The following is a 26,223-nucleotide window of genomic DNA, read 5'->3' as shown; positions in this document are numbered from 1 at the left end:
CGTGCAGGCACTGTTGTGATATCGCCTGCTGCTTGCTGTACCTGGTCGGCCCCTGCAGTGTCCAGCCCAACCTTGTCTTCACTGCTGCTGGTCCCCCGTGGGGTCCCAAACGCACAGGCTCCACTGGAGTGATTAAGTGTGTATAGTCTGACCCTATTAACAACAGGGGTTGCACTCTGTTAATCGTATGGAAAGGGAGGCCTCTTAAATGTTTGTGTTTTCTCTGAAGCGCCTTCATTGGGTAAGTGTGCTCAGCCAGACCCAGTTGATCAGCAGTGAACGCTCTGAATATCTTGAAGGATTTCTTTGGATGGTCTGCTGGGGAAATGGAGAAAGACACAGAAGTGCCGTGCAGAACCCTGATGTCCTGCCGAACGGTTCTGAGAATCAGATTTTCCGGCTCACCGGTAAGTTTAAGACTCTGCGCTGCTGCAGGGAGGAGAATGGTCCGCTCTGACCCATCATCAAGGATTGCATATGTCTCCAAGGTGTGTTCACCGTTACGCAGCAGCACTTTACTCACTTTAAGTAGGACCTGGCTGCACCCAGCCCGCCTGTCCACGTACAGGACTTCATTAGTTGTGCTGATAAGGCAGGATGTATCCTCAGCTGCAGGCTTTATATTCACTTCATGCAGAGCTTGCAGATGTTTCCCCTTACACTTATGACATGTAATCTTCAGGCGGCACTGTGCAGCCTGGTGTGTGCGACCGCATCTCCAGCATCTTTTGTTAGTCTTGATCCACGCTGCTATCTGTTCCACTATAAGCTGTGCAAAGTTTGCACACTTGTCTAGGAAGTGTTGCGTGTTAGAGCAGTAAGGGCAGTATGCTGTTCTCTCTGGCTGCTTGGTGCTAGAGTGGGCCTTCTCTACTGCTGCACCCTCAGGTTGGTTTGTGGTGTGCATAATGCTGGTACCCTTACCCCTATTACTGTTGCGACGATGCTCTGTCCTGGGTCCTGCTCTGTTCTTGTCCTCACCGTTTAGAGGCTCATACACCGTCTCTTGCATCTTGAGCTCATAGTCAAGCCAGTCAGAAAAGTGCAAGAGGCTTGGGATTGTGACACGCATTGGGTACAGGAATCTCTTAAACTCAGCCCGTATATCATGAACCACAGTGTAGTTCTGTCTTTCCGGTGTCCCCAAGCTGGTCTAACATTCCCACGAGTGCTCTCACTTTCAGTGAAACCACTGGTGTCACCACGTGCAATATTAGGGGCTTCCATTAGATCAGCTATTTTTCTGAGAGCTAGCTGGTGAGGCTGTCCGTAATGCTCAATTAGACTTGCCATAGTGTCAGTGTAGGGCTGCGGTGAGTTAGTGTAGGAGTCAGCTAGCAGCAGCGCCTCCTCATACTTCAGGTGGTCCACCAGGATTTGGTATTTAAAACGCTCTGTAGCGTCCACAGGCAGTAAGTTCTCCAGAGCGACCTTAAGCCTGGCAAACTCTCTCGGATCCCTTTGGTGAATGCAGGGATTGTGGGTTTAGGCCCACGGTAAACTGCCTCATGGTGGTGGGAGGGTTGCAGCTCTTTGACCAACATTTCACGTCTTTGTGGAGTGTGGGGTACACAGTACTCTGGTGTGTGTATTTCGGGCGCTGGATGATATGGCTCAGGGCGACAGGGAGACTCCTGCTGATGTGTCGTCCTAATGTCTCTCAGTGCTGTTATGAGCTCTGCCATGAGGTCCCGTGATGGTGGCTCATAAATATCATCTGCTACTGGGGGGGGTGGCGGTGGCCAGTCATCATCCTCCGGAGGCTGAGTGTGACCAACGACTTGCACAGGTGGCAGGATCGATGTGGGTCGGCCGCCATTTTGCTCTATGTGAGGCTGCTGTTGGGGGGCTGGGGTAGGGAAGTGAGGGGGGGCTGTCTGTCGCTGTGCTGGTAGGTCTGGACGTGGGGTATGGGCGTCAAGTCGCCTGTGCATGTCCATTACCTGTTGCTGCAGCCTCTGATTATCCTCCCTCAGCTTATGAAGAGCTTCGAGGACGTCAGGCGCTGTTACTGGGGCAGGCCTCCATTGGGCAGAGGCAGGCGTGCTCTGTGAAAGGGGGTCAGTATACTCAAACCGGCGTGGAAAGGCAGTTTCTGCTCCCCGCATGACACTCCCGTCTTCATGCAGCAGTAGGGGTGTGAGAGGCGTCATCCTGGCGTGTCTCTCTGGGAATCCCACCATGCTGTCGTAGGGCTGCTGTTGCTCTGACAGGTTAGCCGCTTGGTGAGACAAATGGAAGGGCTGCTGCAATGCTTGGAGAGGGATGTCATAATCTTCCATCCAGGCTGGTCGCCTGGTCTCTCGGCGAGGTCGGGCATCTACTGAGCGTGCATACTGATCCGTGAACATCCCTGAACAATCCCACGGTGACCACGCTGCATCCGGCTCGAAGGACCAAATGTTTTGGTGAATGTTAAGGACTGTATAATCTTGCTGGTCTTTAAAAGGTGTGGCCACCAGGGGGCATCGATTAGAATGCAGACAAGATGTTCCTTTTTGGCGTTTTATTGTAATAACAGCTGGGTTTGAATGTGTGTGGTTCTGAAACAGAAATACAGGCATACATCATAAATGTACATAATATAAGGTTCAAAAAATGATAGTATATGCCTATCAGGTATAAAAACAAACACAATTAAGATGTTAAATTATAATGCATAATAAGGGCTTATTACTAATGCAAAAATTAGAAATACTTAGTATACTATAACTATAATATATATATAGTATTATATATATATCCCTGCAAAGCTTAGTTTGGTGTACATTAACTGTAAACCCTACATAACATGCTAAATTCTGATTAACACGTAATTATGACTGCAGAAATCCTCCTTAACAAATGTTACACATTGTGTAGGAACATAAAGTTCAATAGAAAATGTAAGAATTGTAATGCAACGACTCCCTTAATATGCAGCGTTCTAAACAAACACACGGCTGTATGAGGCTCCGCCATGATACAAAACAGCAAAGTGCTGCAACATTATTGCCGTGCAATAAAAACACTAAGACACGGGTAAAAACGATTAACAACATCAGTATTACTTACTGGTAGTTGCACCACACAATGTAGGAACTTAGCAATAATTACAGTAACACTGTATTATTTTATCTTTCTATATATCTGCACAGTCTTTCGCGTCAGCTCTCTTCCAAACTTTCCCGATAACAGGAACTTAAGCTGTCTTCTTCGGCAAGTAGCAGAGCGCAGTGCCGCTCCTGATTGGCTGATTTTCATCAGCCGTTTTACCTGCCTGCAGAGGTCGTCCTTCGTCACACCAGTAGTTATCCACCCTGTCCTGGTAAGATTAGGTTAGTCCAGTAGTTATCTAACCTGTCCTGGTAAGATTTGGTTAGTCCAGTAGTTATCCAACCTGTCCTGGTAAGATTAGGTTAGTCCAGTAGTTATCCAACCTGTCCTGGTAAGATTAGAATTGTATCATAAGCATATTTAAGCATACTGTAACATGAAGGAACTTTATGTAACTGTAGTGGTGCAGTTTCTGCATCATGGTCTTAACTGACAACTGTTGACCATTTAACACACTAACAACTACCTTTACTGTGTTAGTGGCTGTTTGTTAATGGTGTTGTTAGTATGACTTTTCATATGTTTGTTGAAGCTTGTTCGTCTACAATTCCATTTAACCTTTCTCACTTGCAATTTACTGCATATCATGTGGTAGCTCATTAGCTGGTAGCGTTTCTTTGTAGTTGCTGATCATATTTTGCACTACATTTGTTTGAAAGCTAGAAGCTACTGAACAATGAGCTAATGTTACATGTATGCAGTAAATTACAAGCTAATGTAAATTGTTAACTACTGTAAGTTTAATGTAATTAAGATTAATTAATGCAATTCTCCTTACCAGTAAGTGTTATGACAACTACAAACAGAAACTCTCACGAGTTTTTTTTTAATTTTTTGACAAGGGATAAATAAGAGATATTGACTATTGATTACTTCATAGCCTATTAGTGTTGGTAATGTTACTTGCACGTTGCGGGCAAAGTTGCCAACAGTAGATTCTCCTCCTGCAAGCAGACTGACGATGATTCACATTCTTCATCTTAACAAAAAAATTGAACAGCACAGCTCACAGTTCCACAACCATTTCATCCAGTGTTTTGAAATGCAGCATGCACAAATTACGTGCACTTGCTAGCCTGTTCTATTTATGTGTTCTCCAAATGCAACAGAGGAGCCTGGCCTAGCCTCTGAAGGACCTGATGTGGAAGGACCAGTCCTACCAAAGAAGGATCCTTGACTTTGAGAAATGTTGTCTATCTACTGATCTGCGCTCGATTGCTCTTCCTTCATCCTTCAAGTACCCGGATGTCTGTCACAGTAACTTGAAATTGAATTTTGTAAACTGAATTTGAATTGTGAGAACTGAATGTAAATATATATAGAGAGTTGAATTTTCAGTGATGATCATATTTTATTGGATTTCAGTTCCAAATGAAAAAATTCAATTTAAAACTATACTATTCACATTCAGTTTTTCAATACAATGATTCAAATTAAACAATACAATTGTAAGTGATTTTATGTGATTCAAATTCAGTTTTTCAATGCAATTATTCAAGTTTAGCAATTCAAATTCAAATATAAATGATTCAAATTCAGTTTCTGTTGGCCATAGGTTAAGAATATATTCATGGTACTTTCTATTAAATGCTGCTACTACTATTTAGGGGTGTCACGATTTCAATTTTAAATCAAAAAGTGTAGCTTACGGGCAGGTAGAGAGATAAAGGCCAAAGACAGAGTCGGAGATGAAGAACAGTAAAGCGTGTCAACTCCCATGGATGACTCCGACCTAGTCTCGCATTGCAAACCCTCCTCCACAGCGCTAGTCCACAGAAACAGACAGACAGAAACGTGTTCTGGTTTATTGGCATTTCTTTAAACCAATCCCAATCGTCATGCTAAGCGCAGCACAGAGCCATGGTGCAGCTGCAAAATAGCCTTAAAAAGGAACCTGTTTTGGGGCACATGTGTACGTTCAAAAATTATTTAATTCGTGCAACAGAAAACTAAGATTGGACAGATAGTCTAGCTAGCTGTCTGGACCCTGCAGACCTCTGAGGAGTAGTCCTCATAAATCAACAGAGTTTAAAATTCCAACTCAAAAAAAGCGTAAGGTAATGGACATCCGGCCGAAAAGAGTGACATCCGGCGGAGCTTCCGGCAGCAACGGAGCAATTCTGGAAGTGGAACGTGGTGGATATAGACTAGCTCTGACCATACAGTCTACGGCTCTGACAGGACATCGTGACTTAGGGTGCATTCAAGTGCACCTCAAACTGTTGTTGTAAAATACTCCACTCCCATCTAGTGGCTCTTATTGTGGAATTGCGGACACTTCTGAAAAAAATCGAAAATTGAGTTGAATCATGGATTTGGAGAATTGTGACACCCCCACTACTATGGCACATTTGCAACATTCTCTACATCAGTTCTGAAGTATTCGTTATGCTTTCCACTACACTTTTTACAAGGAGTGCTTTCATAACAAGCTGGCCGAGAGATAACAGTGTTATGTTTATGATTAGTACATAACATTTTATAAAATGTATGTATGTAATGGATAGCAGCAGGGTTTCCTGCAGTGTTTTGTAGTGGTGGTGGACCATCTTTCCTAAAACAAAGACCTAACCAATACATAACCTTTAGGATGAATGCAGAGGTGCTCTCTCACACAGTGGATGCCATCTAACGTGTCTCACTATTGGTTAAGCTTAATTAGGCTAAATATACTAACTACAATGCTCATTAGACAAGATGTGTCAGGATCCAGATGGCTTACCATTTTGGCTCAAAAGATTTCTCTGGGAAACCCTGAGCAGTGTACCTTTAAAATCGTACAGCCTAGGTACAGCTATTAATACAGCTATAAACCACTCTAAGATAAAAATACAATGAAACATTGAAATACTTTGTGAGCTTTCTGAGACTTTGACAAACATGTAGCAGGCACAAAAATGTAAAGTAAAAAATAAATATTTTCAATTCATCTTTCAGTGGAACTGATAAAGATTGTATACACCAGCAGTTCTAGTTTTACAATAGAATAAATAAAAGGGCAAAAGATATCATACAGTACATACATATACAGTAGCCACATTTACAGTAAGTAATTTAAAAAAGATGAAACAAACTCTGCTAAAGCTCAAGTGAGTCTTTAAACACCCAAGTGCTCTGAAATAACAAAGTCAGTGGGTAACTGGCCTTTCTTAAATTAACCATACTTCATCTTACCTGATTCTGGCCTAGAAATGTCAGAGCAGCTGGCTGCTGTTGGATCAGCAGGACTTGACCTAAACAGGCTAATTTAGTGCTTAAGAATGTCAGGAAATGGCAAAGCCATCAAACGCATGAAGAAATATTTAAACAAATTTAGAAAGCTCATTATAACAATGGCAAGGGCAATAGAACTACCATTATCACAATAATTTTAAGTTAATAAGTTTAGCTAATTGCTGGAGTACATTATCATGAAGCTGTAGGACCCACAGATATAAAAGGTACATAACAATTAAAGCATCAGTATCAGTCCCCCCCCCTTCCACACACACACACACACACACACACACACCACACACACCTCCCCCCGCCCCCCTCTGCACTCGTGCCACAAACTTAATTAATGGACACGTATCACGCAATCATGTGCATTCGCCCCTGCTCAAACACATACATACGCACACAGGCATAGCACAGGCTTCAGTATCCAATATCCACATATTGCTGATGACAAGGTTAAATGATAGCATTGTATGTTCATATCCATGCATCTGTCATTACAAGGCTGCAGAACAAAACCTCATAAATCAAAAGTTACTGCACTGCAGCTGCATGATGGTGACGCTGCATTTCTGACCTTGGTAAGAAAAGTAATGCATTGCTGCTGTACCTCTATTCGTCTCGGGCCCATGCAGTTCCCATGGTATAGATCTTCTCAGCCCTCAACACAAAGGAAAAATCCATATCTGTCCTTTAGTGTTTGCATTATCTCTTTCAGTTTACACTTTCAGTCTTAAGCTTTCCACAGTTGCTGCAGCATCAGTTTACAGCTCTGAGGATCCCAGAGGAGGAATTGGGACACAGATTACAATGGGGGCCAATCCACGGCACGCCCTTTCGTGATTTCCATCCCCCACCTTACTCTCCTCATCAACTATGGTAAAGCTTACCCTGTACCATCCTGCGATGTCCTTTCCCATCCCCTGCTAGTTTAACCAACCCAAAGATCCTGCCTTATTATCTATCCCAGAATGGCAGATGGGACATTCCTGTACAGGCTAAAAACACTGATTCACTGCTGGCTTCCAGTTTTTCTTAAGCCAGGACCTCCAGCTGTTTAATCAGACAGTTGAAGTAGACTGTATTAGAAAGCTAATACGAAGTAGTGACACTGAGACATATGTAAGGCCCAAAACAATCTCGCTGTAATCCTTTGATATCAGCAGTATTAAAGGATCTACTTGGAACATACAGTACAGAAGCAACAGTGTCTTCACTTCCTTCAATACCAAGAGCCCATTTGAACAAGAAAATGATACACCCTTGCAGTCACAGTCTGCATTTTAACAGCCACTTCAGTATCTCACACCCTTGTCGGAGAAATCAAATGACGTCAATATGCTCCGCTCCCCTGAGAGTACTTAACCAGCATTGTACAAGTGCAGAAATCAGATAAATCGACAGAATGTGTGCTGAGATAATGTAAGCACTGTAAGAGATGTGTTTACAGTACAGGCAGACTTCTATTTCTTTCTTTGCTATTATTGTCCAGGACATTATTTTCTGGAAACATTTCTTTACTGCACCCATCTCTTTCTTTGGATCAGATCATTTCAACTCCTTTCAGTACCTTCACTTTTGAACAACAACAACAAACTTCTACAGCACAATTTACTCCAACTGCTTTCAGAGCTCCACTTCGGCTGACACCTTCTTTTAGTTTGTACACTTGGACTGGCACTCAATTCTTTCATGACTTTCACTTCATCTGAACCATCCAACTAAGTTTATCGTCTACACTAAAATTTTGAAAAAAAAACTAAAAAAACTTCTTTCAGCACATTCACTTCAAACAATACTTTGAGACATACATTGTTTCAGCAAGAGCACCAAAACAAGGTCTCTGTACATTTATTTGACCATGCCTTTTAGCGGCCACAATAATTGTGACAGGAGCTAAGAAGAAAGTCAGTAGACATTCTTACAGAGCGATAAACTCTGTGTAAGGAGGAGGTTAAGGTGGATGGGTGTGAGAACAATCCATTGGACTTTAACACAGGGGATTGATGTTTGATTCCCCATTTCCATTTGACGTTAAGAAAGTTAATTATTGTAACCATGACAATAAAGGTTCCTTAAGCAGTCAGTTTAACCCAAGCCATTATCTTTCCCTAAACCTGACCAAGCCGTTTTGGGGCCTAAACTTAACCAAACCTAGTGTTGTCACATTGTAAAACAACATTCATTCATTCATTCAACATTTCAGCAGTGATTTGTTGCGGTTTTGCGAGGCACAGGGAAATTACAGTATGTCACCCTGCTGATCAGAAAACGCTTCTATTTGTCTAGAGGGCGCAGACAAACATCTTATTGATTTATTACTTCTTCACTCAATACTCATACACTTGCATTTACACTTCAGCCTTTTTTCTGTTTTTAATCTTGTTTGACTCTGTAGCACTTTGGGAATGATTTTAACAATGAAAAGTGCCCTTCAAAAAAAGTATTATTATTATTATTATTATTATTATTATTATCCCTTCCATTTTAACTGCCACTTCAACTTCTTTCAGTAGCTCAACAATTTGTGAATTGTAATTTTTAAGCAACAAGCACACGTAATTGATAAGAAGAAAAGGTAGCCATGTTGATGTGGGTTCAAATAAAAATGAAAAGCAATATCTGAGCATAGATGAGAGCTTGGTTTATGCCTGTGAGCACATTTTTCTAAACAAGCAGATCTAACAATGATCTAAACAATTAGGCTCTGGGTTTGCAGCAGCCCACTCAGTCAACCACATAACCATGGTTTCTCTCAGCTACATGAGGAAAGACAGGAGCTGTGTCTGAAGGAGGGAACCAATTAGTTCTCTCTTCTACGGCTTGTCACCTGACAGTCTGCTCATCCCCAGCCTGATGGAAGAGCCTCTCCAGCCTGCTCATTCAAACCAATTAAGGTCTGGAGGTGTATTACCACACACCATTCCCCTCCCACAGGCCTTTCTGCCTTTTTCCCTCGCGCTCATTGATCTCTAAATTCAAGTTTTACCCTTTCAGTCATCTTGTCGTTCCATCCTCTCTCTTTGTAATTTTTTAGTTGCCGTGTTTCCTTCCTCTTTTTTTTTTTTTCTCCTCTCCTTTTTTAGGAAAACAAAAGCAGCTAACAAAATTTTCCCATAAGCACACTAAGAAAAATTGCCTGGAAAGGGGATAAATCTTTGGCAAATTTTCGTTTGGTTTGTAAACACAAAAACACTGAACTGGGGGGCTTTTTTAACTCAGGGGAATTTTTTAAAAATTTGGAAAAACCCTCCAGCCCTAAGAAAACAAAGCGGGCACCATAATGCACAGACACCAAAAGGCTTGCCTTTCAACATTTCCCTCTTCTTTGGGCCCCCAACAAAAACGAAAACACTCAGATGATGGGGTACAAAGGGCTGAACTGTTGTCACAGGGAGGGAGAGAGAGAAAGAGAGAGAGAGAGAGAGAGAGAGAGAGAGAGAGAGAGAGAGTTTTGTGTGTGTGTGTGTGTGTGTGTGTGTGTGTGTGTGCAGTGTTGCTTAAGATGTCCAAACAGTTTATCCGTGTGAGATGGATGACATATCTGGAACGATTCAAATTGCCACATTCCCTCTTGCAAAACACGCTACAGACCTGGAACCATAAACCTCTGAGAAATTAGCTGTAATTTCAGAGCACACTTTGATAGTTTATCCCTTTGCGCATGCGCAGTCGTGAAGATTTTCTTTCCCGCCCTAGCGTCCAGCTCGGGCCTCAACTACGTCCGCATTTACTGCATATATACAGAGCGGACCCGTTGTTCGACTCCCAAAACATCAGCTTTTCTTCAACTAATGTTCTAGGAGCAGGTGGCCCGGACCTTAGAGGGCTACGCCTATACTAATAGAATCTGGAGTTACCAAAGTAACTAACGTTCTATTTCGTATAGGCTTCGCCCTCTAAGGGCTACGCTATTGGGTTAGGGCGAAGCTGATGTAGTCAATGCCACCTGCGGCACAAGGTCCACAAGCCGAACAAACACCACATTGCCCAGCAACAATGTACAGAGGCTAGTCAGAGTCCAATTTTTCCCGAAAAAAGCCTGCCCCGCCAATGGCGTGGGCCCAAAGGGTTAGTGGCCCGCAATATGATGCAGTATACAATGGGTTTAAGGGGGTTTAAAAGGCCCTGATTTAAACCGTCGCGCATGCAACCCGGGGAGAAAATGATTACCTCCTGCATGCAACAGATTAAAGACAATGTATGAATAAAACTGTGGGCTCCAAAAAATACCCCAACAGGGGAAAGGGGAGACAAACAGACAGGGTTTTATTCCGCCCTAGTGGAAGGAGATTGGCACCCCCAAGGCATCCGCTTTTTTTTTTTTTTTTTTTTTTTTGCACATTTTCCCGCGCGGAATTTTCGCGTCACTGCCGGGACAAAACCCCAGGGGAACCCTGGAAGATTCAGAATATCTCGCAATAAAAGGGGGAGGGAAAGGGGGAATGGGAAACCCCGGAGGCTGCCGCGCAAATTCGGCTAAATGCCAGCCTTTTTTTAGAGCCCCAGGCCGCAGAGCCCTCGTAGAGTGGGCCCCCAAGGGCTTGGGGGGGCCTTTTTTCCCTTCCCAGTATAAACCCTGGGTAAAAGCCTCGCCCCGCCCGTGAGAAAGACCGTTTTTTAGAGGGGGTGATCCTTTTGGGGGTGTTCTCTTTAATGGGACAAAAAGCTGCGATTTTCCCCAATATTTTTTCCCCCGGTAAAATGTATTGTGGCAGGGGCGCGCACCGGACCAACCGGGGGGGAAGCCCCTCCCACCGTTGGGGGGGAGGGGGGGGAAAAAAAAAAAACGAGGGGGGAAAAAACCCTTTACCCAAAAAAACTAGTTAAAGTCTTTTGGTGTAAAGGGGGGTTTTCCCGTAATTGGCTGCGCTCCCCCCCCCCTCTAAGGAGAGGAAAGGGCGGAGAAAAATGACAGTTTCACATAAAATCCAAAACCTCTTTTGGGCCCCACTTTTGGGCAAGGGGCCCCCCCCTTTGTCTTAACGAAAAGCTTTTGAGCGAAGCCGGGGTTTGGGCTCAAAGGGGGGCTTCCCCCCGGGCCCCCCCAGCACCCAAACAGGTCCCCTTTGGGGGGGGAGGGGGCGAAAAGCCGGTTTTTTGAGCCAACCCCCTTAAAGGGAAAAGCTTTCAACCCGGGGGTCCAAAAAAATCCTCTCCCCCGAAACCTTTGTGGGAAAAATAAATGGGTGTGGGGTAGCTTTGACGGGAGATTTGGGGCCCAAAACATTATCCACCGAGTTTTTAGGGTACGTCAGAAAGGAGGTAGGGGGCACGGGTGTGGGGTCCTTTCGTCCCCCCCTCCCGTGCACCAGCCTGGAAAGGGAGCCAAACGCCCTGCGGGACCGCTAGGTAGAGGGGGCTCTGGAGGCCCCGGAAAAAGTGCGTACCACGGGGGGGGGCAAGCCCAATCTCGGGAACGTTCCCCCCTCAGAAAACCCCCCAAAGCCTCGGGTTTTCACTGGGGGTGAAAGATCGCACCTTTAAACTGCGATAGTGGTTTTTTCTCCGCCACGGAATCGCCCGGGGGGAGCCCCCAGCGCTGAACGGGGTTGGGGGAAAACCCGGACCGCCGTGCCTCCCTTTCCACCAGAACAATAACAGATCCCCCTCCGGGAGCGCCCCCAGGAGGGGGAGAGACAGGGGGCCCGGGGGGAAAAGCATAAGGAGGGGTTTTTGGGGCCCGGGTTTTTGGGAACGTCTACGCCGAGGGGAAGGGGGTTTTTTCCCGCGGGTCAAGGAAAAAACCCCCGTGTGCAAAGGGGTTTTTCTCTCGTGAACGAACCGATTTCCCCCCTCCGCTTCCCCCAACCTTCTCCATAACCCCTTTTAAAGTAGTGGGATTCAATCCTCCCCTCTTTTTGGGAAACCCCCCCTCGACATAAACGGGTGCCCGGGTTTAAAACCCGGGGGAAAATACGGGTTTTTAGGACAGCCGGGGGCTGTGCGCCCACGGGAGGCCCCGGGGTCTGGCTTTTCTAACAGCCGGGGTGAGCGAAACCGCCCCGGCCCTTTTTGAATGCCGCCGCCCTGATGTTGTCCCTCCGGGACTACAAAAAAGTCCTCCCCGTCACCAAAAATTTTAAAGGGGTTTTTTAAAAACCCCCTTTAACACCGTGGGCAAACTCCAGGCAGTTTATGTGAGGGGGAAAGGGGAGGAGGGCCCGGGGGCCCTCCCCCCCACCTTGCCCCGCCCCATTCCCCCCCACCAGTGAGGGGCCGGGCCCGTGTCCAAACCCTCAATTTTGACGTCACTTGGCCCGGGGGAAACCCCGGGGAAAAACCGGGGTTTTGGGGGCTCCCCCAGTATGCCCGGTTATTGGAGGGAATGAGGGATGGCACATTCCCCCATTTTTGGGAAGGGGGTCGAGCCGCTGGCGGGGAAAACCAAACCCCTTGGGCTTTTCCCCCATGTGGGGAAAACCCCCGGGGGCCCACGTGTGTGCCGGGACCCTCCGCCCCAAAAGCCGCATAACTGACGCCTGGGCCAAGGGCGCGCCCCGGGCGGGAAACGGGACAAAGAGAAGTCAGGGCTTCCCCGCCTCGGTTTCTTAAGCCTGGGTCCATGTGTCGAGGGTCATGTCTCCCCCCCAAAAATAAAAAAACCCATTGTGGGGGGGACGAGGGCGCTCTTTTTTCCAATTTTTTGGAAAAAACCCCCTTTGTAGTGCTGCGAACCCCCAAGTGGGGGGGAGGGCCGCCCTTCCCCCAAAGGGGGGGGAATGGAGCAGTCGTCCAAGTAAAAAGGGGGGGGGGGCCTGATGCCCCTCCCGTTTGAGGCTGGAGCGCCGTTTCCATGCAATTTGGGGAAAAAGGGGCGGGGGGCTAGTGAGTATCCGAACGGGAGCCCGGTTGAAATGGGAAAAAGGGCCCCCTTGGGAAAGGGGAAGGCAGGAATTTTTTGTGCCGGGAAAAGATTGGTGGGAAAAAAAAGCGTTTTTTCAATCCCCCGGGTGGTTAAAAAAAATTTTTTTGGGGCGCACAATTCCCAAAACCCTTCCGTGGTAGCATGTGGAAGGGGGCTCCATGAAAATACCGGTTTAATTTCGAAGGGCGAGGAGGGACGCCCGTCCTTGCTTCTTCGGGGGGAGAAAAAAGCGGAAATAAAAAAACCCCCGGGTTTTTTTCCCCGGGGGGGACGGGGAAATTTGCTCCCCTCGCCACAAAACCCCCTTTAAATCGATCATTTTCTTGGGCTCTGCCGGGGATTTAACCGTGTCTAAAAAACACCCGCGAAAGGGGGCGGGGGGGGGGGGCAACTGGAGGTTTAAACCCCCCTGTTATCAGCTTTGACCTCCACGAGTCCTGTTTGTCAAGCCAACCCTGCCGCGCTGCACTCTTAAAGTGGCGAGGGGGAAAAGTCTGAGTGTTTAACCCACAGGGGAAAGGGGGGGGCAGAGCCCATCCCCCGCTGGGGGGGAAAACCCTGATCGCCCCTCGCCCAGCCCATGGGAGGCTTTTTTTTGAAAAAGGGGAGTGGCCGGGCGCCGCCGTGTGGGGGGGAGCGGGCAATGGGTTAAACCCCCCCCCCCGCCCCGCCGGCATGGGCCCTGGGGAGGTGGGTGGACAAGCGTGTCGTCCCCGTGGGAGGACGTCATTTTCCCCTGCCTCGCAGCGGACGCAGTGGCGCCCCGCTGGGACGGGGCCGGTGTGTGCTTTGGGGGGGAAAACTGTCATAACCGTGCCCCGTTTAGAGCAAACAGGGATGTTTTTTGAGTGAGGGGAGTGGCCCTTAAAGGCCCTTTGTTTCCAAATCTCAGTGAAAAGGGGCAGCGATCCCCACGTCCCGTCTTGCCCCCGCCCGCTGCTGCTTGTGGGGGGCTCGGGAGGCGGGTTGGGGAAAAAAAGGGGGCCCGGGTTAAAGGCCCCCGGCCCGTGCAGGTGACGGCCGTGTGGGATCGGGTTTTCCCCTGCGGAGGGGGACTTGGGGGGGGGCCCCCCAAAGGCCCAAGCTTTGGGGAAACGCAGGGGCCCCAGCCGATCTGCGGGGCGCTTCCGCTTTTGACGGTTTATTGGGGCGGTGGGGCGTTGAGGGGGAGCCTTCCCCGAGCCGAACCTCCAAGGGAGCTCGGCGTCCCCCGCCGGGTTTATGGGGAAAGAGGGGCGTGGCAGTTGTAGGGCGGGCCCAAAAAGGGGCCCCTCGGGGGCTAGGGAACCCACAGAAAACTGCCCCTTTTGCCGTGGCAGCTGGGGAAATGTGGAGCCAATGTTTCGCGGGCCCCCGTCGCCAAACCATCCCCGGGGCCGCGCCCCGGGGGGCGCCGTGGGTTTGGTAAGGTGGGGTTTAAGCCTTACCAATCCCGTGGCAAGCTCCGAGGGGAAAGGGGGCCGGGGGGGGAGGGGGCCATCGCGGAGGGGGGGCGGAGGCCAGTAAGGGTGTTTTTTTGTGCCGCCCCCCCTGGGGGAAAAAGGGGGGGGCCCGGCATTTACTTGGCAAACACTTGATCCTGGGGGAGGGAGGGGGTGGGCTTCCTTTTGGCCAAGAAAATAGCTTTTGGGGAAACAAAATGGGGGCGCCAAAAGGGTCCCCTCCAGGGGAGGGACTGAAGGAAAAAAAACCCGCCGGCCGTTTTCGCCCGAAACCCCAGTAAACGGGGGATAGCGAGAGAGGGGGCCTTTAAATTTTCCCCCGGTGGGAGAAAGCCTCCTCCCCAAATGGCCGGGAAAACTCCGCAAGCGCGGGCCCGAGTGGGGGCCCCGGGGAAAAGGGCGGCTCCTGGGCATAACATTTAACCCCCTCAAAAGGCCCGGAGCGGGGGGGGCACTCCCCGGGGGAAAAGGGTATGCCTCTAAGCTCCCCCGCCCCCCTTATGACTCCGGCAGGGCGGGGAAGAGAGCCTTACGGTGGAGGCTGGAGGGGTTTTGGGCCAAAAAGGGGGAAAGGGCCCCTGGGGGGGTGCCCCCGGCCGTTCGGGGCCGGGGAAGGGGCTCCAGCCGGGGAAAGCTCAATGCCGTTTTCGAGGGCCCAACCCCCCCCCCAAAAGGGGGGGGGGGGGACCCTCCCAGAGGGGGGGAGGGGGAAAACCGGGGGGAGGGGCTTTTCCCGAAAAAGGGGGAATTTAGCGGAAATGCTCGTCGGAAAAAAGCCCCCTCCCCCCACGGGTTTCCCGGGGGCCCCCGGGGCCTGTCTGTTTCCAGTGCCGTCTCCGTCCCCGGGCCCGCCTGGCAAAACCAGAAAAGCTTTCCCCCCGTCGAGTTTCTCTTTTTGACGACAGGGGGGGCCCCAAAAAGGCAGGAGGCGTGGCGGGTGAGAGCCTGGCGGGGGGTGAACGGCACCCAAAGGGAGGGCCCCGCAACCGGGGGGGGAGGGGCGGCGGGAAAGGGGGGGAGCCGGGTTCCCCGGAAAGGGGGGCAACACGGCACCGGGGGAAGGTCTTTAGCTTTACTTCATACTGCGAAGTTGAAAAAAAAGTGGGAGTCAAAAAAGGGTCCCCCCTTTTGTAAATGCAGTAAAGGGACGTAGTTGAGGGGGGGAGCTGGACCTAGGGGGGGAAAAAAAATCTTCACGACTGCGCATGGCGAAGGGTTAAACCCAAAAGCGTAGCCCCAGAGGGCGGAAACCTATACGAAAAAGAACATACGGAACCATGAGGTTTCAAGGCCCAAAACACACAAAGGAAAGGAGTACAAGTAGCTGTTTTTTTTGAAAAAATGGGGTGAATCTTTTCCCCCCGGGGGAGGGGTTTGGGGGAAATTACATTAAGGATTTCCCTTTTTGCTGCTTTTTTTTGCTTCTCCACATTGAGTGAAATATTATACTTTTTACTGCATAGCAATTACTTAACAGCTAGTTACTAGTTATTTGTAAGTTTGAGATCTTACATAAAACATATAATCCTGTCATAGATTAAAATACTATAGTTATATAAAGCTATTAAAATTTGATTCACGTCAGCCAACTACAACATTAAAGTCCGGCTTTCATGTTAATGCCTTATTTGGTCCATTATCTGAATATTAAGTGTAAGATAATTTTTTTCAGTATGATCCCAGTCAGTTAGCTATACACTGTAGTTCTACATGTGTAACTCTATGCTTGAGGCTCATGTGACAGCAAAGTGAGCCCACAATATGCACGCAAAAAATGAATTTATGAGAAAGACAAAACAAACTCACACAGTACAGGTACCCTCTGAAGCTAATTGGCTAACAGCAGCGGTCTGACCACCACCTCGGCTCTTGTCTCTAACAGCAGCTGTGGTTAACACACCTGTAAATTACTCCCACAGTCCTGCCAGCCTACACTTACTGCCAGTCCTCCCCCTCTTCACTAATAACACCATAATGATGCCACTGTTAGTACAGTGCTGAGGCAGTGTGCTTTATGGACTGACCTCAAAATCAATTCAGCAGCACACAGGGACTATTAATGGAGCTAGGTCTTAAACTCCTCATCTCCTCTCTGTTCTCATAACCACCAATATGTATCACCTCTCCTTCTTTTCTAGTTTTCCTTAAGATCCACAGTAAATTACACCCCCCCAGCTTGTTCTGACCAGTTCTTTGGAAAAGCAGCCCTGTGGCACACATTAACCTCATAAAGGGAAAGTAATAGAGCCTGTCTCAGCTGACACACAAAAGCCATGACAAAATGTATCATAGCACCAGTACCTTCCAGACCCCCAGGTAAATTCACTCAGTAAAACACACAGGTATAGCAGGCAGCTACTATCCCGCCACAGCAGATAAGTGTGTAATACCATGAAATAAACTGTTTTAGTTTTGTTCTCATTAGTGTGTCTGGTGCACATATTTTGAAAATTAGGAGGTTTTGCTGCAGGGAAGGAACAGACGCATACTTGGGGGTTTGGGAGCACATTCCCGGACAGAGAGAGTAACGGAGTCTCTTGCCGTGGTTAATTAGGGGAGTCTTTGGGAAACCCCTGAATCTGAAACCCCCGTCCAAAAAAAACCACACCACTTCAAGTGATGGCAGCCATGTTGAATGGAACTCATTGTTCGGTGGCCCGAATGGAAGATTCCATCACTTAGGGCTAGTTGTCTGAGCTGTCGTCCTAAGTGTGAGAGGGCCAATACTAGAGAGTGGCAGCGGCAGTAATACCAGACGACAGAGGAGTAATATTAAACATGCCGAAGTAGTCACAAGGAGTACTACACCACCATGTCTTCCTGAAATGTCTTCTGGAGGCTTTAGTGTACAAGTCTTAGACTACAACACTGATGACATAGCTAGGGTTATCTCAGCAGATTTTTTTTTTTTTAAAAGGCCTGCATTACATGCAAAGACAAATAGCAAGAATGAGCTGTAGGTTGCCCCATTCATATCAATAAGCGTAAATGTTAGAAACACCTCTCAGTATAAAAAACCTCAAAAATGTCTATTAGGCTACATTGAAACAACACATCTCTATATAACCTTCTTGGAGTAAGGATTAAGTTCAGGGTGGTTTTATTAGACTACCACAAAAATAGATTACAGAGCCTTGTTGCTTAAAGGCCATTATCGTTTCATTATTTACTGCACTTCAGTGGTCCATATTACCAAACAAAACAAAAATGTTAATAATCTTATTTCCAAAAACTTGACAAACAGCAGACCTTAGGTCTGCGAGGCCTCTGAGAGTCTGTGCTGGTTATTTATCAGGCAGCAATCAATTTGAATTATGGGTAGTATAAGATTTAGAATATTCAGACTTCGAACCTATACCAGCAACTTCAAGTTGAGATATCTCAGCTTCTGCTGTATCATCCAATACTAAACCACCTTTTGAAGGTAAAAATGTTGGGTGTGATTAATACCACCTAAAAATCTGTTTTAGCCAGGACACAGTTTAAAAAAAATAACAGTTTGAATTTAGACAATAGACAAAACATTAACAGTAAATATAGGACAGTCTAAACTGTTGACTGTCCCACATCATGTTAAGTCTAAAGAAATAATGCTGTGAGTGGTAAAAAAGAAAACAGCTAGTCACCCTGAGATATAAAACAATGTAAGCGTGAAGAAAATTTAATAATTACTGTGAAAGTCCAATCGACATTGGTGACTAAACTTTATTGTCCAAAACATGATGCACAGTTTAACCATGATGTGTCAATGAAAAACATTACATTTTTTATTTATTTACTTACCTATTTGCTTTACTTTAAGTATGTACTTACTTTATTAAACATACAGCTTTTTCCAATAATAAATTAAATAGAATAGAAATTTTATTTTTCTTACGTATGCTCCACTTATGGAAATTTCAATAGAAGAGTATATGTACAGGAGTACCCACAGATACAGAATGAAAGGATTGCAATATTCATATTACAAAGCATGGGACAGCCAAATGGTGAAGATACACAAAGCCAGTCAATCAACAAAGTGAAGGCCTGCAGCGTGGAGCCATACAGATTAATTTGTCTTATTGCTATGCATGAAAACTGAAACAATGTTGATACAAAAGATGAGTCCAAATCAACAATAGCCTGCTGGGAATATCAACACAGCTTTTTATATTCTTTACCCTATTCCTCAGTATGGGAAGCAGATATTGTGAAGCTAAAGAGAAATGCTGAAGAAAATAGAAACAGCAGATAGTTTCATTCTTATTTTCATTGCAATTTGCATAATTCAGGATCAAATGGCCCATGGCAATTTCATTGAGTAGGCCATGCATAGATGTAGTCAATTTGGAATTCCATTAGCTGAAATAGATTAGCAGGTTTATTTTTGGTGGTTTGTTTTTTATTGTGGATGCACATGTATCCTAATTTTAAAAAGGAAACAATGAGTGTAATTAATCCATCACATATTGGAGATTAACGTGTGGTAGGTAATTAGATCCTTTTATGTAGAAAATTGAGGTTGAAAATAGATGCTTTTAAGAAAAAGAAAGCAATCTCTCTGGCCATTGAGCCGGCTACCCACTAGCTGTGAGCAACTTTAAGAGGCATGGTGATAAAGATGCCTCTTTGAACTGCCTCCTCTAAAACAGCAATGCACAAACATGCTTCAAATGTAACTAAACTCTGAGAAACACCGCCCTGTTTCCTGCTTGGTGGAGCCCATTTGGTTTGAGGTAAAAAAAAAATGTAGCCAGACACTTATTGCAAACAATAAACAAATTTACTGTAATGCATATACACAACCATCTCAACAGAGCCACAGCACGTTTGTGTGTGTATATGCCTGAGCACACAGGGTACAGTAATTGGTGACCTGATAAATATTTGTGTAGAACCTCCTCAGCAAGAGAAAACAGAGGCGGGCTTTCAACACTAATGCCTTCAGGCTGTAGACCAAAAATAATTCAGGGATGGAGCCCACTTATATGCTTTATGTCAACATTTCAGGGGGCCTGGGGAGATGATGATGATGATGCTTTAACAGAAACATTAAAATGTAATGTTGTACTGTTTTGTATTGTAACTGGTTATGGGCTTTTACCAAAAGAGAACATGATCAAATACATAACATAAAAGAGAAATGTGTACAACAACAACAACAAATAAATAAAAACAATAAGGGTAAAAATGTCATTTTGATTCTGGTTTTGGTCGATAACGGTTTCCAAACAAGTAGCTTTGATCAAACAGACAGTACCAAAGTGTAGTCATATCTTTCCAAAGTTTAATGGCGTTCTTTGACTGTCTCATTTCTGAAATCCATGTTCTCCCTTATGATGAATCAAACACTGAAGTGATTCATTTTAGAGTAATTGGAAACAACCTGAGCAGTGGTGCTCGTGGAATGCCATCACAAAGTAAACAGTGAGGTGTGTTGCAGTGAGAGCCATCTGTTGTTAAGTCGCAGTGTGAAGATATATACTAAAGATATATTCGGAAAGAAACATGTAAAGTCAACCACAACTACTAGTTGCAGACATGTAATCTGATATGGAAATGACTAATGATTGTTTTTATTATAAGTCAATCTAGTTTTGTGGCAATCTGTAATTGTTTACTCACAATGAAATCACAATTTCCAGAAGCCCAAATTGCTTGTTTACTATAAAGTCAAAGTCAAAAAATGCTCACATTTAAGAGGCTACAGTTGAATGTTATGCAATTTTGCTTGATGAACCACGAATTTGATTATAAAATAGTTAGTATAGTAAATTTATTTTTTAATGTAAATCTTTTTAAGTTGCATATAAAGATTGTTCGAAAGTAATCCGACAATTATTTTCTCAATCCATCGAGAAAACTGTGAAACATGCTTATCACAACATGACACTAAATTGCTTGCTTTGTCCAAACAACAATCCAGCCAAAACGATCTTCAGTTACAGTAACTATCATTGAAAACCATTACATTTTAATATTTAGAGAAGCTAGAAAGAGTGATCTTTCTGTCATTTTTGCTCAAAATCTAAACTGTTGCTTATTCACTTTTAGTTGCTAATCAATGAATCTGATTTTTGAATTTGAGTGATGACCCAAAGGCTGCAGAGAAAATTAGTTGGCAGATAAGATCCCATCCTGACTTGATATACTGCATGTACACGGACTATGTTTGGTTTCACTTCTAAATTGATGTCTGCAGAGGACTAATGTAGAAGTTTGAGCTCAAGTCCTCCAGTGTATTCTGAAAAACATATTTTATCTTCAGATTGAGTAATGTGATAGATCTAATAGTTAAATTTTTTTTATACAATAGTTCAATAACTTGAGGGTGTGTGGAACAATGACATCGGAGCGCAATGCATTTGCCATTTTATGGATTGTGTGGGTGTTTCAAAGTGCACAGTATTATCCTGATGTTTAGGATGTCTTCAGACCATCAATCTTGCAAGAGGCCTGCGTGAACCAAATGATTCAGAGAAGTGGCAAAGTGTTCTGCTTATCCTCTGCTCTGCTGGAATGTCACGCTTTGCGTCCTCTGGATACAGGGGGTGTTCTGCACTTCTTCAAAACTCATTTTCCTCTATGTCTAGTCCATTCTCTTTTGGGAATGGATTGAAACTGCAGCCAAGGCAACAATATGTACCAGCAGCAATAAAAAGTATCCGCTGCTAAAGCAATGAGGCATTTTAATAGGATGAGCTGAGACTGTTGTGAAGGCAACTCTCCATTGCTCTCTGTCTCTTCCTCTTTTTCTTAGAGTTGCAATTATTTGAATTTTGGGATTTGGAAGATATAGCGTGAAAACAAAGGGTTAGATGTTTAGAGTGCAGGCTTGAGAGAGATGGGGGAGTTGGGTTTTTTAAAGTCGGATCATTATCTGCACTTCCTGTAGCAAAGCGGACACCACAGCACTGAGCCAGTGGCCTTGAAACACCCCACTTGGGAGAATTATACTAAACACGCTGTCAGAACTCATTCGTTCTCTCACCGCAGACGTACAGGGAATCTTTTACACTCATGAGTCCAGCGTGTGCCAATAATAAGAGATATATATCCTCCCTCACATGAGGTGTGGCAGTGTCAAGCCCACACATCCTCATACCTAAACAAATTTATAGGTTGATTTTCAAAGACAACACATACGACCGTTTTATTTAGTGTCTTATTTAAATATTTAATTAATCACGTGACCGTAATCATATGACTGCTATATTTAACGTAACGGGTGCAGTTTTAAACTTGTATTAAACACTGTTAAACAGAACTAGTTAAGTTTAGGCAACTAAAATACTTAGTAAGGGTTACATTAACATTAGGGATTGGGTTGAAAGGAATCAGGTGAAACTACTAAAATGAGGATGTAACATGACACCATCATACGTCACTGTGTGTAACATTCACAGCTAAAAGATAATTATTGATCGTAATGAGCTTCTTGCGTAGTCAACCTATATGGTTGTTGTCTGGGTGAGGACGGGCTGGGCATGCTTCCGTTTGACACCCGGCATCATCAGACTTCAGCATAACTCCATCCCAGTTTACAGTTTCTACAACCTCAGCCAGAGTCAATGAAATCCTCATGAGTGAGGTGCTTGTTGTATGTTTCCTAATCCTGGACCTACAGTCTGATTCTCTCCAGATGCACATGAAACATCCAGTAGGTCCATAAAACACAACCAGGAAGCAATACTTCACCCGATCCATAACATAATTCTCTACTCTGTAGGAACCACCATATGTCAGATTCCTACAGCCATTTCCTTTTCTGATAGAAAAAAGCAATACTTTGCTGTATAGAATGTTATGATGAGGGGCCCATATGAAGGAAATGGGGGAGAAAAAGACTATAAGAGGGAGCAATAATGATGAGGAATTTCCTCATTAGTCAATTTCTCTCTCTACTCCATAGCCAATAAAAGCCGGTCTCATAATGTGCTCTTAGCCTTAGCCATGACCTAGACACAGGAAATCTATATTAAACGGCATCTTTGGCATCTTCGGCACAACAATTGTCTAGGAAAAAAAGACTGTTTTGAGTTGGTGGGAAGGAAACAAGCACTTTGGCTTGAATCAAATTACCATATGTAGACATATCAGTCTCACTGATAAGAATAATACCATCTCAAAAGACAGTGTGTCACACCAGTGAGCAAGTCAACGCTTAGTGTCACGATTTGAGTACTCCTCAGTTCCCCTTGAATTGGGTTTTTTAGTGACTAGCTCTGTGAACTTCCATTCAGATAAAGCTTGCCTGGAAAATTTAAGTGCAGAGGAATGTCTGTTGGAGATGTACCCTGTCTTAGAGTTGGCATCTTTCTTCCAGCTCCTATTTCTGGTTCTGCTTCACTTGACTGTGTACCTGCCATTTTGAAGACTCATTCTCTCTCAGGGCCGTGTGGTGATGGCACTGAAGCCACCTGCCACCCAAACTGAAGAACTGCTCCCTCCAGCTGGCATCCAGGGCTACACTTCTTTCACCTCTGCCAATAGACGTAAGACACACAGGGGTCATCTGTCTTCTGTCAAATCTGACCCTTAACGAATGCTGCAACATGAAATCCGTAGCACACCACAATGCCCTCCTGGTGAACCTCAAACTTGGAAAGATTTCAGGTGATTGGAACAATACAGGCCATCTTCCTCTGCCCCTGTATGGACATGAAAGTGGATACATGCCGTCCAGCTGTCCTCCCTGCTCTCTAGGCAGCCAAATTCAGAAGTGGAAACTCTTTCACAAGTCAAAGTCCAAAGGACTTCTGCTCCAACGGACAACCTATGCAACTCTGTCAGTTCAGTACCTGGGTTTGCATTCCATTACAAAGCAAAAGCAAATAACCAGAGTCATTATTTATTTAAAGCCATTACCAGCCACTGCAAAACAAAAGCTGCCAAATGTGCCAGTAAGTAGTTCTAAGCCCTGTTCAGCTATTAAGTGTTGAAACACTCAGCTAAACTTGAATACAGAGGACAAAACGAATTAAGCACGAAAAAAGGAAGTAAATAAATAGCAAACAGCGCTATAAAGATAGGTCATTTTACTTGGTGGCAACAGTATTTGTTTTCTCTTTTTGCTGTATGCATCTGTCACATCTCTTTTTTTCTGTTTTTCTTTTTGTAGTGACAGTTTGTTTTGAATTTGTTGTCATATTTTTGCCTCTCCGGGAACCATCACCTGATCGTGGTGGAGAAGTGTGTGTGTCCCTATGAACTTGAGGGCTGTGTTGTCGGGAGCTTTGTGCTCCTGGTAAGGTCTCCCATGGCAAAGGGGTTTTAGGTGAGGGGGCTGACAAAGAAGGGTTCAACAACCCTGTATGAATCACCGAGAGGGAGATAAAGTGACTATGCCCGGAGGAAGCCCAGGGCCCCCGTATGGAGCCAGGCCCAGGGGGAGGGCTCGTCAGCAAGTGCCTGGTGGCCGGGTTTGCCATGGAGCCCGGCCGGGCACAGCCCAAAAAAGCTAAGTGGCGCCTATCTCTCCGTCCCATGGGCCCACCACCTGTGGGAAGAACTGATGGGGGCGGGTGCGCTGCCACATGGGTGACGGTAAAGGTCAGGGGACCCGTCAGACCCGGACGGCAAAGGCTGGCTCTGCGGACGTGGAATGTCACCTCTCTGTGGGGGAAGTAGCTGTAACTTGTGCGGGAAGAAGAGCGCTACCAGTTCGATCTGGTGGGGCTTACCTCTACGCACAGTCTGAGTTCTGGAACCATACTCCTGGATAGGGGTTGGACTCTCTTCTACTCTGGAGTTGTCCAGAGTGTGAGGCGCCGGGCGGGTGTGGGGATACTCACAAGCCCCCGGCTGAGCGCCGCTACGTTGGAGTTTACAACAAAACAAGAGTTTGGAGTATTTGGCCTTCTTGGAAACCTTGAATGGAGTCCTGCATGGGGCCCCAGTAGGGGACTCCATAATTCTGCTGAGGGATTTCAACGCACACGTGGGCAATGATGGAGATACATGGAGAGGCGTGATTGGGAGGAATGTCTTCCCTGATCTAAACCAGAGTGGTTGTCTCTTATTGGACTTCTGTGCTAGTCATGGATTGTCTATAACAAACACCATGTTCAAACATAGGGATGCTCATAAGTGTACGTGATACAAGAGCCCCCTAGGCTGAAGGTCAATGATCGATTTTATAATCGTTTCATCTGATCTGTGGCCGTATGTTTTGGAAACTCAGGTGAAGAGAGGGGCGAAGCTGTCAACTGATCACCCTCTGGTGGTGAGTTGGGTCGGGGGGGGGGGGGAAACTCTGGCCAGACCTGGTAAGCCCAAATGGGTAATGTGGGTAAATTGGGAACATTTGGATGAGGCCCCTTACTGACTTTCAACTCACACCTCCGGCGTAGCTTTGCGTGCATCCCTGTGGAGGCTGGGGGCATTGAACCTGAGTGGACAATGTTCAAAGTTTCCATTGCTGAAACTGCGGTGAAAGGAGCATTTTGAGGAACTCCTAAATCCAGCTAATACGCCCTCTATGGTAGAGGCAGAGCGGGAGGACGATGGGGGATTGTTGTCAATTTTACTGGTGGGGATTGATGGGTCAGGGATTGATGAGATCCATCCAGAAATGCTGAAAGCTTTGGGTGTGGAGGGGCTGTCTTTCTTGACACGCCTCTTCAACATTGCATGGCGGTCTGGGATGGTGCCTAGGGTGTGACAGACTGGGGTGGTGGTTCCCCTTGACAAAATGTAAACCAGAGGGTGTGTGCCAATTACAGGGGTATCACACTTCTCAGCCTCCCTGGTAAAGCTCTACTTCAAGGTGCTGGAAAGGATGGTTTGGCTGATAGTTAACCCTCGGGTTGAAGAGGAACAATGCAGATTCCATCCTGGTCAGATTGGTCGGAGAATCGGCGCAACGGGTGCGCTATTACATTCAATTTATCGCACCATCATGACGAAAAGAGAGCTGAGCCAGAAGGCAAAGCTCTTAATCTACCGGTCAGTTTTTATTCCAACACTGGATGGATGGATGGATGGATGGATGGATGGATAATGGATGGATGGATGGATGGATGTCATATTTTAGTCAGCTTCCCTTGACTTACTAATGTGGTTATACACTCAATATAATGATTAAATGATCTGTATTAATCTACATTTAATCTCAGCTGGGTTCCAAGAAAGTAATGCAATAAAAATGTCATGAATTCCTAATTTGAAAGTGAGCACATTAGTTTACCATCATTTAAGAGGATAATGAGGAACTGTTAAATCACTGCCTCTTTCTTTTGGAATCATCCCTGTCGTCTGAATATTCTCCAAATGTAAGAGCAAATCCTCCCCCCCCCCCCCCCCCCCCGGAGCCGGTATTTTCATGTGGTTTTGGAACCCCAGGAGTCTCGCTATGCCATGATTAGTTTTTTTTACTGGAGGAAGTCTAGTGAGGAAGAGGAAGAGAGAGGGAGAAATGTTAAGGGAGTGAGGGTCTGCCTCTCTCTGGCTATTGTTTGGACACAGTTCCTCTCACGCTGCACTGACCACAGACAGGGCGTGGCTGAGGGAGGCCAAGCAGGGAATATGGGGAGGGGAGGGGAGGGGGTGAGGTATTCGGGTGGTGATGGATACAGGGGGAAGGTTAGAGCGCATTGCATACTTTCTCTGCATGTG

At 45.8% G+C, this 26,223-nt stretch overlaps 1 protein-coding gene and 1 long non-coding RNA gene across 2 annotated transcripts in view; both read right to left on the bottom strand.

Annotated features, from left to right (window-relative positions):
* Positions 1-26,223, bottom strand: part of kaznb (kazrin, periplakin interacting protein b) — a 123,126-nt gene that overhangs the window by 48,555 nt on the left and 48,348 nt on the right. The window lies entirely within an intron of this gene.
* Positions 5,108-25,687, bottom strand: LOC116687902 (uncharacterized). Its single transcript, XR_004331658.1, has 3 exons — positions 25,676-25,687; positions 7,311-7,313; positions 5,108-5,249 (listed from the first exon to the last, which is right to left on the bottom strand). It is a non-coding gene; the product is annotated as an uncharacterized LOC116687902 (long non-coding RNA).

Source organism: Etheostoma spectabile, chromosome 4 (assembly GCF_008692095.1).
Source record: "Etheostoma spectabile isolate EspeVRDwgs_2016 chromosome 4, UIUC_Espe_1.0, whole genome shotgun sequence".
Lineage (NCBI taxonomy): Eukaryota > Metazoa > Chordata > Actinopteri > Perciformes > Percidae > Etheostoma > Etheostoma spectabile.
This window is presented reverse-complemented; position numbering and strand designations above follow the sequence as displayed.